The 13,980-nt window shown below is 39.6% G+C and overlaps 1 protein-coding gene across 14 annotated transcripts in view; it reads left to right on the forward strand.

The window, feature by feature from the left end:
- The window catches only part of HNRNPC (heterogeneous nuclear ribonucleoprotein C), a 61,928-nt gene that overhangs the window by 43,318 nt on the left and 4,630 nt on the right, over nucleotides 1–13,980 (forward strand). The gene's annotated exons all lie outside the window — the stretch shown is intronic.

The following is a 13,980-nucleotide window of genomic DNA, read 5'->3' on the forward strand; positions in this document are numbered from 1 at the left end:
CAAAGAGTACGGAAGTGGTTGTATTTCTGTGTAGTATTATCCTATTTCTTTGTCATGGCTCAATTCAGACCAATTTAATAAACTCACACTTTGTGGGTATAATTTCAGGGATGTCATGGACTCTCAGTTGATGTTTTAAATTATGAGTATATCAAGTTTTAGCAGTATACGGTGGCAGTCTTCTCATTAAATAGTTAAATAGTTCACATTAAGAAGTCTTTCCTTGGCAAGGCACATTGTGAATAAGGATTTTTTGAAAATTTGAGCGAGGACTTTGGAAAACATTAGTTGAGAAAATGAGATACATACTGCAGGGAATCTAAAGAAATCACATGTTTGCAGAAATGTCTTCACATTTCTTACCAATGCCATTGGGTCTTAAATTGGTGACCTCTTTAGTTTTCAATAGACAAAATATATTAGGTTGGAGCAAACGTAATTCTTCTTTGAACGGTAAAAGCAAAACCGCAATTATTTTTGCCCCAGCTGATGCTGGTAGTTACTGTCTGATATATTGCTGCATATTGTGTGTCAGTGAAAAGTAATGTCTTTTTTTGTTCTACTGAGTTCTATTGAGTGTCAGTGAAAAGTAATGTCTTATTTTGTTCTAATGTCAGCTTTTAATGTCTAACTTTTGTTCTAATGTCAGCTAATAGATAATGATAACTGATAACTAGTGGAGCAACTAGGTAATAGCTGGCAAAGAGCTGACTTTTATAGTACTGAGATCTTTGTTGGGAAAATGAATTTTAGGAGGTGTCCACATGAAGGGAACTTACTCAAGTTGGGTTGGAGAATTGAGTCCATGTCTTATAGGATAGATGTTAATGAAGGTGAAAGGAGGAGGAGTGTTTGGTTAGTGGGGAGACGGGCAGATACAGGAGTTTTTGCTGGTTTGGAAAACATTAGGTCAGTTTGGACCTGGGAAATAGGTTGGGTATAACCTGGTGGAATAACAACTTAGAAAAATGGTATTAATATCTTCCCAGAAGTGATTCTGAAGATTCATCTTAATAAAGTTTAGAAGTTTATTCTAAATGGTAACATAGTGATACTGCATTGACTATGTTAAATTGTTTAATAAAAGAAGATGGGAAATTGGCTCAGAGGTATTTGAAAGCTCTGGGTCTTCCTATGTAAATGGGAGTAAAAATCAGTGTCCAGGAGGTTTTCTTTTTTTTTGAGATGGAGCCGTACTCTGGCACTCAGGCTGGAGTGCAGTGGGTTGATCTCAGCTTGCAACCTCTGCCTCCTCCTGGGTTCAAGTGATTCTCCTGCTTCAGTCTCCCAGGTAGCTGGGATTACAGGTGTGCACCTCTACACACAACTAGTTCTTGTATTTTCAACTGATTTTTGTCTTTTCAGTGGAGACTGTTGCTCCACGTTGGCCAGGCCGGTCTTGACCTCTTGACCTCAGGCGGTCCACCCGCCTGGGCTCGAGATCTTCCTGCCTTGGCCACGCAAAGTGCTGAGATGACATGTGTGAACCACTGCACCCCGCCCTCTTTTAATATTACTCATTTGAAGGCACTGGTTTTGTTTTGTGAAAAGTGTTGTAATAAAAGTGAATTTTTATCACGATGTTGGGAATGCACGAGTATTCAAAGCTGTAGTTATTGAAGCTATAGTTACTGAAGAGTCTTTTAAAAGTAAGATTGGGAAGTACTCTAAAATAGATCTTTTAAGCAAGATTGGGAAGTACTCTAAAATATATCTAAAAATAGATCTGGCATGTACATGAAATTGACGTTCGTCAACAGCTACCCTGGCACTATGCTGCTTTTTTGTTTTTGAAACGGAGCCTCATGCTGTCGCCTGGGCTAGAATGCAGTAGTGCGATCTCGGTTCACTGCAACCTCTGCTGCGCGGGTTCTTGCGATTCTACTGCCTCAGCCTCCCGAGTAGCTGGGATTACAGGTGCACACCACCACACCTGGCTAATTTTTTGTATTTTTAGTAGAGATGGGGTTTCACTATGTTGGCCAGACTAGTCTCGAACTCCTGACTTGTCTTCATGATCCACCCACCTTGGCCTTCCAAAGTGCTGGGATTGCAGGCGTGAGCCACTGTGCCTGGCCAAACCTGGCACTATTCTTTAAAAAATTCTCATAAAAGACTTGATGTATATGTGTTCCGATTTGTGCCACAAATACTACTGTGTTTTCATACTAAAACTATAGATAAAAACTAGATATATTTTCTTCAGATGTAATAAATTGCAGCACCACTTTCCCTTATAATTGATCACCTATGAAATTGTTCTCAAATTAGATAGTGGTGATATTGCAGAACTAATAAAAACCACGGAGCGGCACCCTTTTAAATGTTGAATTTTATGGTATGTGAATGACATTTCAATTGAAAACAGATGTGACATTTCAGTTGAAAAAGGATACATCACTGACTTATGGACAGTCATTCTTTTTTGTCATATCTCGTGGACCCTACATCAGGATACTAAATAAATAAATAAATAAATCAGGACATAAATAAAACTCTGGTGCTACCAGCCTCAAAAGGTAACTCCTACGCCTGAGGATGGACACTTTTTAGAGTTAAAACTCTCAGTCATTGTGGGACATCTTGCTAGCCTTCATAGAGACTGATTTACTGTCAGCTCTTTTCTTCTCATCTCTTTTTCTTTCTTTTTTTTGAGACAGAGTCTTGCACTATTGCCCAGGCTGGATCTTGGCCCACTGCAGCCTCCACCTCCCAGTTTCAAGTGATTCTCCTGCATCAGCCTCCCAATTAGCTAGGGCTACAGGTGCCTGCCACCATGCCTGGCTAATTACTATTTTTTTCTATTTTTAGTAGAGACGTTTCACCATATTGGCCAGACTGGTCTCAAACTCCTGACCTCAGGTGATCTGCCTTGGCCTCCCAAAGTGCTGGGATTACAGATGTGAGCCATTGCACCTGGCGTCTTTTCATTCTTATTTGGAGAACTTTGGGCTACACAAAACAGAAAATGCCAATAAATTGGCAGGTTTGATAACAGGCTTTATTATGATAGTGGAGACATGGTGCGCACCTGGTGAACAAGAAACCTGGTTCAAAAAGACTGGTTTAGTTCAATGGTCTTTCTGAAGACTTTTTCAGCTTAACTCATTTTGTATATGGTGCATGACTAGTAATACAGTATATAAGTAACTGGAGTATGAAATTCTTTCATTACAGGTTTTCAGAGTGCTGTTATTATTCCATAGCTAAATATATTAATATGTCAGTGCAGTAGAAATAGACAAATCTTCAAGAACTCACAGGTCAAAGATGACACATGTAACAAAGATTTGTGAGGGGCCCTAATGCGTTTGGGGAGCAGCCAACTGTAAAAACAAAATTGTAAAGAATGTTAGTTGTAAAGGCTTTGTATAACATGTTCTGGGATTGTGTCCTATAGATGATATTTTAGAAACAGCCCTGTGGCTGGAGGAAAAAAGATGTGTTAACGTGTAAATGTTGGAATGGAGGAGAGGAGGTTGGGAGAATTTTTGAAGTAGTAGTAGCCATAACAGTAGTATGACATAACATAGAATATGTCTTGATGTGGTTGGTTGGACTAAAGGTATGAAAGTAGGTGCTTGTAGGAAAATAATAGTCAAAAGCTGAGATTTTATCTTTTGTGACTAGATGATAGATTATGCCATTAATGGTTATATGAAGGGAGGTTTCACAGTTTGTGCCATCACAATTTCAAGGAGAAAAGCAATTTTGCTGCTGATTTTTATTCTACCTGACTTTTCTAGGAAGGTATCTTGGTAGAGAGAGAAAATCAGTTGAAATGAAACCATTGAAATTCAAGACAGAACAGTCAAACCATCATTTCTTCAACTATTAATCTTTGAGCCCTAATTTTGTTCTGGGCATACAAATCCTTAGGCTTTGGATTAACATAGAATATGCGTTGAAGGAGAACCTTCATCTTACTGAGTTTAGATTAGCAGACACCTTGACCTCCTTTTCTGTTTTTCAGATGTTTTTGAGTAATACGGTACCTGAGAGATGGGTTTGTTTATATTTATGAAGGGAGAGAGTGCCAAAGTACGTTATTTGAATTTTGAAAACTGGGGACTTTATGCATTGAAAGGCATGTGTTTCAGAGAGTAGGAGACTTCTAGGCTACTTTGAAAAGCTAACAGATGACTCTGAGACGTGTCATTTTAGGTGGAGAGGGCACTCTGGGCTTGGAAGTTTTGGATTTGCTCATAGCTACACTATTAGTTATATCTTTGTTTTGGGAACCTGTGTGTCATACATATAGGTGCCAGAAGGATTTTTAGATGGTGACATAGATTAGTATACACTTTTGGCATAAATCAGTTATTAGACTTTTTTGTTTTTTGAGACATGATCTGGCTCTGTTGCCCAGGCTCAAGTGCAGTGGCATATCACAGCTCACTGCAACCTCTGCCTCCCGGCTTCAAACAGTTCTCCTATCTCAGCCTCCTGAGTAGCTGGGACTACAAGCACATGCCACCATGGCTGGCTAATTTTTGTATTTTTAGTAGAGATTAGGTTTCGCTGTGTTGCCCAGGCTGATCTTGAACTCCTGAGCTCAAACGATGTGTCCACCTTGGCCTCCAAGAAGTGCTGGGATTATAGGCATGAGCCCTGGCATCTGGCTGCACTTAAATTTTGATAAAATGTTTATTTCTTAGTATTACTTTTAGATTAGTTTCTTATTGTGTCCTGGACTTGTTGAGTAGGTGGGAGATACTTCTTTGTAGGAGAGGCATTTGGGTCTGAATCAGTCTGCTGTATGACTGAGTTGAGTGGTGTTTTGATTCAATTTTTACCCAATACTGGTGTTTACAAATCTTCTTGAGGGCATTCTTCAGGTAGATTTTGTTAGCCTCCTTGGTGTTGCTTTTCTTTTTGAGATGGAGTCTCACCCTATTGCCCAGACTGGAGTGCAGTGGTGCGATCTCAGCTCACTGCAACCTCTGCCTCCTGGGTTCAAGCAATTCTCCTGCCTCAGCTTCCCGAGTAGCTGGGATGACAGGCACACACCACCACGCCCGACTCTTTAGTAGAGACGGGGTTTTTGGTTGGCCGGGCTGGTCTCGAACACCTGACCTAGAGATCCGGCTGCCTCAGCCTCCCAAAGTGCTGGGATTACAGGCTTGAGCCATCATGCCCAACTAGTGTTGCTTTTTCTTTCCTTAATTTAGCGTTATTGAGATTTAATTCATATACCAGAAGATTCATCCATTTAAAGTATACAGTTCACTTTAGTAAATTCAGAGTTGTGCAGTTAGGAACATGATCTAATTTTAGAACATTCTATCACACTGCAAATAAATTATTTCTGTACGGATTTGCCTGTTTGGGGCATTCATATAAATGGAATTGTACAATATGTGTCTTGTGACTGGCTTTGTCCTCTTAGAATATTTTCATGGTTCATCCATGTTGTACCATGTATCAGTACTTCCTTTCCTTTTATGGTTACTGCATTTTGTTTATTCTTTAGTTAGTTGATGGACATTTGAGGTTTTTGGTACATCTTTGAAAATGCTGCTGTGGCCAGGCATGGTGGCGCCCGCCTGTAATCCCAGCACTTTGGGAGGCCCGGGATGGGCAGATCACGAGGTCAGGAGGTCGAGACCATCCTGGCTAACACGGTGAAACCCCGTCTCTACTAAAAACAAAAAATTAGCCAGGCCTTGTGGCAGGCACCTGTAGTCCCAGCTACTGGTGAGGCTGAGGCAGGAGAATGGCATGAACCTGGAAAGACGGAGCTTGCAGTGAGCTGAGATCACGCTACTGCACTCCAGCCTGGGCGACAGAGCGAGACTTTGTCTCAAAAAAAGAAAAATAAAAGAAAAGAGAATCTGCTATGGAGGTTGGTATGCAAATTTTTGTATGGTCATGTGTTTTCATTTCTTTTAAGTATGTGTACCTATGAGAAGTGCTGAGTTGTATGGTGATTATATGGTCAGCTTGACCAACAGCCAAACTGTTTACCAAAAGTGGCTGTACCCTTTTACATTCTCATCAGTCATGTGGAAGGTTCCAGTTCCTCCACTTACATTCATATCTGTCTCTTGGCTTTTATCCATTCTAGAGTGTAGTGGTATCTAAGTCAGAATTTAATTGCATTTTCTTCTAAAATATTGAATGTCTTTTCATGTGCTTTCCAGCTCCCTCCCTTGTTTTTTTGAAACCAAGTCTCCCTCTGTCACCCAAGCTGGAGTGCAGTGGCACAATCTCAAGCTGTCTTCTGAGTTCACACCATTCTTCCTGCCTCAGCCTCCCGAATAGCTGAGACTACAGGCACCCGCCACCACGCCTGGCTCATTTTTTTGTATTTTTAAGTAGAGACGCGGTTTCACCGTGTTTGCCAGGATGCTCTCCATCTCCTGACCTGGTGATCTGCCTGCCTTGGCCTCCCAAAGTGCTCGGATTACAGGTGTGAGCCACTGCCCCTGGCCCAGCCATTTGTTTACTCTTCCACAAATGTGTTCAGATGCTTTGCCGATTTTTGTATAGGATTTGTTATATATTCTGGAAACAAGACTCTGAGTACAATATCTGACACTACACCCTTTACCTCCCAGTTTCAAAGGATCATCCTCCTCTGAGTTCCTGGAATACAGGTCCACCACTACACTTGACTTTTTTTTTTTTTTTTGTATTTTTAGTAGAGACGGGGTTTCACCATGTTGCCCAGGCTGGTCTCAAACTCCTGGTATTAGCCACTGGGCCTGGCCAATAGCTGATTTAAAAAAAAACCTTGAAAATATATTCAATTTTTTTGTAAACTATGATATTCAACTTTTATCTGATTCTCATTGGGAAATCCTCTCCCTTGGTCTTTATCAAGCTAGAAAATCAAAACAGCAATCCTCTGGCTTTTCAGCTATTACATAGATAGAGTTTGGTTTGTTACACGTTGTTGATTGTGTGATTTATGGACTATTATTTCCTAGAAGCCAGTTGGGAACTTCATTTATTAATTTGTTATGATCCTGCTGTGAGGCATTGTATATAGCAGGAATACTATAATAAGAAATAGAGGCTGGGAGTGGGAGGGGTGGCTCACGTCTGTAATCCTAGCACTTTGAGAGGCCGAGGCGGGTGGATCACCTGAGGGTCAGGAGTTCGAGACCAGCCTGGCTAACATGGTGAAACTCCATTTCTACCAAAAATACAAAAAATTAGCTGGGCGTGGTGGCATAAGGCATAATGTCTTTAGCTTTTACTTTGAATGAGATGGGAAGCTATTAGAGGGCTTTGTGAAGAGAATGGGAGGGTCTTAGTCATATTTTAACAAGATCACTCTTATTGAGAAAGATAATAGGTGGCTGTTAGATTTATCCACCAGAGAAGCAGTGATTTTTGGTGGGACCACAGAAATGGCAATGGGAGTGATGAAAAGCAGATGGATTTTGAAGGTGATGCTGAGAAATTTGCTTGTGTTGTGAGGCCTGAGAGAGGAATCAAAGATGTAGCCCGCGTTTTTGTCTGGACAACTGGAATTATGGAATTTACAGTGACAGTGATTGGGAGGACCTAAGGTGAGAAGCAAATATCATAGATCAGTTGTGGACATGTTAAAGTTGATCCATTTGGAAAGAGATTAAGCAGTTGTTTATATGGTTATAAGGGAGTCATCTGCTTAGAGTTTATAAAACCACAATACTGGATGAGTGGAAACAGAAAAGAGATTCTGGGGGTACTGTGACCTTTAAAGAATGTGGTGATAAGGAAAAAATGAGCAAAGGAGATTGAAAATGCCAAAATGAAAAATAGGACAAAACACAGAAGCATGAAGTATCTTGGAAGCTGTATGAATATATGTCAAAAGAGTTGAAAGGCAGACGAGCTCTGTCAGATGTCATTAATAGTGGAAGAATTTAGAAAATGTCTTTTTGAATTAGCAGTGTCATTGGTGACCTTTGACAAAGGTAGGTACTGGTAAAGGCAGAAATCTTACACAGATATTTCAAGTGAATGGAAAGGTAAATTGGAGTCAGCATAGAAAACATACAATAAAAGTCACCCTTTTGGTGTATAATTCCTGCATCAGATTTGATTTACAAAATGCATAGTCATATAACCATCACTATAACCAAGATAGAAGTAGTTCCCAATTCTCTCCCCACCTTTGTCTTCAACCACTTTTCCTTCACTCTGTTCCCTAGCAATCATATCTGTTCCTTGAAAGCAATTTTATTGTAAGGATTTTTTTTGTATTTTATTTTACTGTATTTTATTTTTGTAATTTATTTTATTGTATTTTACTCTTCTATCTTGATAAAATGAGAATAAAGGAATGAGAATAAAGGAATCAATGGGCTTATGTTCTTCAAAATACTGTTATGTAATTTCAGCTTTTTTTAATTTTAAAATACTTAATTTTTTTTCTTTTCTTTTTTCTTTTTCTTTCCTCCCTTCCTTCCTCCCTTCCTCCTTTCCTTCCTTGTAAATGCTTCACTCTGTCGCCAGGCTGGAGTGCAGTGGCGCGGTCTTGGCTCACTGCAGCCTCCTCCTCTTGGGTTCAAGTGATTCTCCTGCCTCAGCCTCCCAAGCAGCTGTGATTACAGGCACATGCCACCATACCCAGCTAATTTTGGTATTTTTGTAGAGATGGGGTTTCACCATGTTGGCCAGGCTGGTCTTGAACTCCTGACGTCATGATCGGCCTGCCTCGGCCTTCAAAGTGCTGGGATTACGGGCATAAGCCAATGCAATTTTTTTTTTTGTTTGTCTCACAGGCTGGTCTTGATCTCCTGGGCTCAAGCAGTCTGCCTGCCTTGGCCTTCCAAAGTGCTGGGATTACACAGAGCCACTGCATGTGACTCAATTTCAGTTTTTTTTTGAGACAGAGTTTCGCTTTGTCTCACAGGCTGGAATGCAGTAGTGCGATCTCAGCTCACTGCAACCTCTGCCTCCCAGGTTCAAGCAGTTCTCGTGCCTCAGCCCCCTGAGTAGTTGAGACTATAGGTGCATGCCACACACCCTGCTGATTTTTTTGTATTTTAGTAGAAACTGGGTTTCGCCGTGTTGACCAGGCTGGTCTCTTTAACTCCTGACCTCAGGCAATCTGTCTGCCTCTGCCTCCGAAAGTGCTAGGATTAAAGGCATGAACTACTACACCTAGCCTAAATTTCAGTTGTTTAAAAAATAAAAATTGCACCACACTATTGGTTTAAAATTTTATCTTCGGTGAACATTGACACTGACATGTGGGAGTATGTGTATTGTTGAATATCACGACAAATGAGTAATGTTAAAATTCTTTGGTACTGTGCACGGTGGCTCATGCCTGTAATTGCAGCACTTTGGGAGGTTGAGACTGGTGGAGTTCACGACCAGCATGGCTAACATGGTGAAACCCCATCTCTAGAAAAATTACAAAACCTAATTTGGCTTGTTTTGGTAATTTTCGTGTACCTGTAATCCAAGCTACTTAGGAGGCTGAGGCCATATACAGAAGCAAAAGCCAGGGATTTTTTTTTTCCCCTTTCTTAAAACAGTCTTCAATCCAGTCAAATTTCTGAATTGAGGATTGATCTAGGACTCAAGCAACCTGCATGTTACAGACTAGATTCTTTTTGACTCAGTTTTCAGGTGCATTTTCAAATTGTCTGGTTTTGTGTTAAGATAGTTTCCTAATGAAACCACTTTTTCCCTTAATATGCTATCTTGCATATTTTAAGATGTCAAATTTTATTCCTCTTAAAATAAGTATGTACATTTAATGTATTTTTTCTTCTCTGTTTCCAAGTTGTCAGTCAGTGGAGCCATTTTCAGTCAAATAACTTAGAATTTGCAAAAATATCCCTAAATACTAATGTCTGTAATTCTTTCTGATAGAATATTACAGAACCAATTATTGATTGATGCCATTGGCTCAATATAGGAGCTATTGCTACCTATTCTTTGGTAGTAGGGATGTATGTGGTGTTCCCCAACCCGTATCAGTGATCTTTGGACAAGGCTAACCCAATAATGTGGTAATAACCTGTTTCCATTTTTTCCCCCTTAATTACCAGAATTATATTTTCTTTAAAAATTATGTTAGAGTTTCCCCATGTGGTGAATACCTTGTATAGCTCCAGTGGTGAGCAAATGAGATACTGGTTTACAGTTTAATCATTTTATATTTTAAATGACTGGTGCTTGCAGTTGATAGTATCCGGGTAAACTGGTGCTAGACTAACGAAGACAGATGTTTGTGGTGAAGTACTTGCAAATAACATTAGAAATCATCTATTTCAGTTTAGAAATAAAACACAAGGTACAGAAATTTTGCTGGTTGATTTTATTTTTAAGCACAAAAGCAAGAATCAACTACGTTATGAATAGATTGTATTCTGGGTCACAGGTTTGACGTATTTTTATTTAAATTGTAATGTAAACCTATATTAAACTTTTATATCGGTGTTTCTTTTTATCTACACAGTTAAGAGTTTGAGGCAGATGTCTATCATCAATTGGTAGTTCATTTAACTAGTATTTACTGGAGCTAGAATGGAAAAAAACGGCTCCTTTGGTTCTCTTAATTTTTGTTTTGAGACGGAGTCTTAACTCTGTAATCCACGCTGGAGTGCAGTGGTGCGATCTTGACTCATTACGACCTCCACCTCTTAGGTTCAAGCGATTCTTGTCCCTCAGCCCCCTCAGTACCTGAGATTACAGGAGTGTGCCACCACACCTGGCTAAGTTTTTGTATTTTTAGTAGACACTGGGTTTCACCACGTTGGTCAGGCCTGTCTCCATCTCCTGGCCTCAAATGAGCAGCCCGCCTTAACCTCCCAGAGTGCTGGGATTACAAGTGTCAGCCACCCTGTCCGGCAAAATCTGTTGACATTTTTAAGATGAGAACCAGCTGTGGTCCATTAAGTAAGTCCATGCACCAAATGATAGCTTTATTAATAGATTAACTTCTAATTTTTTCTACTCTGGTATAGTGTTGACATGTATTATTAGTCAGGTTTTTGAGGCCCAGGAAATGTCACTGTGTTGCAGCTAATGTCTTACGGTCAGAATTTTGATTTAAGAATCTTCTCTCTGAAAACCTTTTCTTAGTATGTGTCTTGTAATGCTTTTACATTTGGAGATTGGGGTAGACATTCTTTTTTTTCTGGTAGGGGAGATAAAAGCTTTTACTCTGTCTCCCAGGCTGGAGCACAGTGGCTGTCTGCAACCCCCTCTGCTTCCTTCCTCTGTTCAAGCCTCCTGAGTAGCTGGGATTACAGGTGTGCCACTGCATCTAGCTGGTGTGTTTTTTCTTTTTTTTCTTTTTTTAAAAGGGAGTCTTGCTCTGTCACTGAGGCTGGAGTACAATGGCATGATCTCAGCTTACTGCAACCTCTGCCTTCCGGGTTCAAGCAGTTCTCCTGCCTGAGCCCTCTTGATTAGCTAGAATTACAGGTGTGTGCCAGCACGCCCAGCTAATTTTGGTATTTTTGGTACAGATGGGGTTTCATCATGTTGTTCAGGCGGGTCTTGAACTCCTGGCCTCGTAATCTGCCTGCCTCCACCTTCCAAAATGTTGGGGTTACAGGCATGAGTCTCCATGCCTGGCTGGTGTGTTTTGTCTTTTGTTTGTTTGTTTGTTTTTTTGAGGTGGAGTCTCGCTCTGTTGCCCAGGCTGAGTGCAGTGGCCAGATCTCAGCTCACTGCAAGCTCCGCCAGCCTCCCAAGTAGCTGGGACTACAGGCTCCCGCCGCCTCACCCGGCTAGTTTTTTTGTATTTTTTAGTGGAGACGGGGTTTCACAGTATTAGCCAGGATGGTCTCGATCTCCTGACCTTGTGATCCGCCTGTCTCGGCCTCCCAAATTGCTGGGATTACAGGCTTGAGCCACCGCGCCCGGCTGTGTTTTGTCTTAATCTGTTCAGGTAATTAATGTCTCTAGAGTGTTTTAATTTCTTTCAAGAGGTAGTTAATTACTTTTAATCTGACTTGATTTTATACCAACACTTACCATCGAGTTTGATTATGGGTGCAGTTATAATTCTCCTAGAATTAATTCTTTTTCCCCTGGTAAAAGATTTTAAACTGCCTAGGCTTAATCAGTAAATAATCAGCAGCTATTGTTGCCTATTGTATAGCTTTCTCAGTGAGAATTTCTAGTTAATTTTTAGCTGGTGCTTGAAGTAGTCATACTGAGCTTCTTAACATATATCCCTTTTAACTTAAAGGTTGTCACACTATGTATGTTTTTTTTTCTATTTTCACACTTATCCTCAACATTTTTCAAGGCAAGGACTACTTCCTCAAATGTGAATGAGAGTCCATTTCTGCCTGAGCAGTATTCTGTGTAACTAAAAGCCCTTTAAGCCCTACTGGCTGAAATATTGTGAAATATTTTTCTTCAGAAAAGTAGAGAATTTGACTCCTAATTGTGTTCATGGGATTGTTACATAGATTCAGAACAAAACTGTATTACTTGCTTCATTTTGGTTATGGTCAGATGAAATAGTAGGTTTTAAAAGGAAATTCCAGTGACAGTAGGGAACTAGGTAGCTAGCTCATTGGTTTAGATGCGGGTGCCGGTGAAGGTTAGTGGCTTAGGAAGTAGATTAGACATTTATATCCATTGGACTGGGGCTTAAGCTTAGTTTAATGCCCATGGATACAGATAACTCATTTTGATTTACCTCCAGAAATTGTTACTACGCAATTTGTGCAAGTGTTATCTCACACAAAGGGTATCAGTTTCTGAACATTGATATTTTATAGTTTCTGTATCATACTTTGAAATATTTTGGTCAAGAGCAAAGTTTTATGTCAAAATGGGAAAGGAGTAGTGATAATAAAAAGTTAGTATTTTTTGTGTGTGTGTTAATTCCCATGAATGGAGTAAACTAACAGATTAACCATACTTAGGGGAAATGCCAACTTTTTTTTTTTTTCCTTTTGAGACAGTGTTGCTCTGTTCCCCAGGTTCAAGTGCAGTGGAGCAGTCATGGTTCTCTCACCTCCTGGGCTCAACCAGTCTTCCACCTCAGCTTTCCTTGCTCTTTTTTAATTTAGGAAAATGTTCCTGTCTATAGCCACTCTTGGGACAAGATTAAACATTACTTTGTTGATGTAGTGTGGAAAACACTTTAGGTTAACAGAGGAGAGAATTAGCAATGAGACTTGTAAATATTTTCACTACAGGAAGATTGGAGATACTACAACTCAGAATAACTTGCCACCATTGTATATGTATAAGAGGGAGTATCATGACAAAAATGATAAAATTTTTAAAGTTCTTGATTATATCATTTATTTTTTAAGAAATCTTTGGAGTTAGGCAGAGCAGTTGGTAGGTGTATTTTTGTAGAGTACCTGGGCCTTTGCATTAAGTTAGTTGCATTTTTTAAAAGCTTGTAGAATTAAAGGACTTTTTCATATGTTGCCACAATGGAAATGATAATGTGGAATGTAGAAAGTTTAGAACTGATGTCCATGTAAGAAGTATTTTGTTCTGTTTTGAATTTTCTCTTTACAAATGTAAGTGTACCAAGCTACTGCTTTTGAGTATCTTTATCAATCACTGGGGTACTAAATTTATTATTATAAGACATTTGAAATTAAGATTTCTAATAGAAACATCAGTTAGTTGAACAACCAGTATTTATTGAGTGCTAAGTGTGTACTGGCCAGTGAATTTAGACACAGGTAAATAGTGAACAAGATAGACAGTGGTCTCTGCCCTGTTGGAATTAAGCGTAAATTTAGTTAGAAATGATACTGCCTGTTTTTATATGAGATATTTTATACCAGTAGTATTTATACTCAGTCAACACATTTTGCTATGATTCCCTCAGTTACATGAAATTGCCCTGATTTTATAGATCTGAAATTTTATGTGGTTCAGCCTTTTATCACTAGTTGTAATAACTTCTGTGCTTCTGTGGGTGAAAATAATCAGATTTCGCTAATGCTAAATACCACTGTTTACATACCCTTTTAATTGGAACCTTTTTAAGAGTATTTGACCTTACGTGAATTGTTTTTTGTAATGTATATATGAAAA

Source organism: Rhinopithecus bieti, unplaced genomic scaffold (genome assembly GCF_001698545.2).
Source record: "Rhinopithecus bieti isolate Rb0 unplaced genomic scaffold, ASM169854v2 scaffold_34943, whole genome shotgun sequence".
NCBI classification, from domain to species: Eukaryota; Metazoa; Chordata; class Mammalia; order Primates; family Cercopithecidae; genus Rhinopithecus; species Rhinopithecus bieti.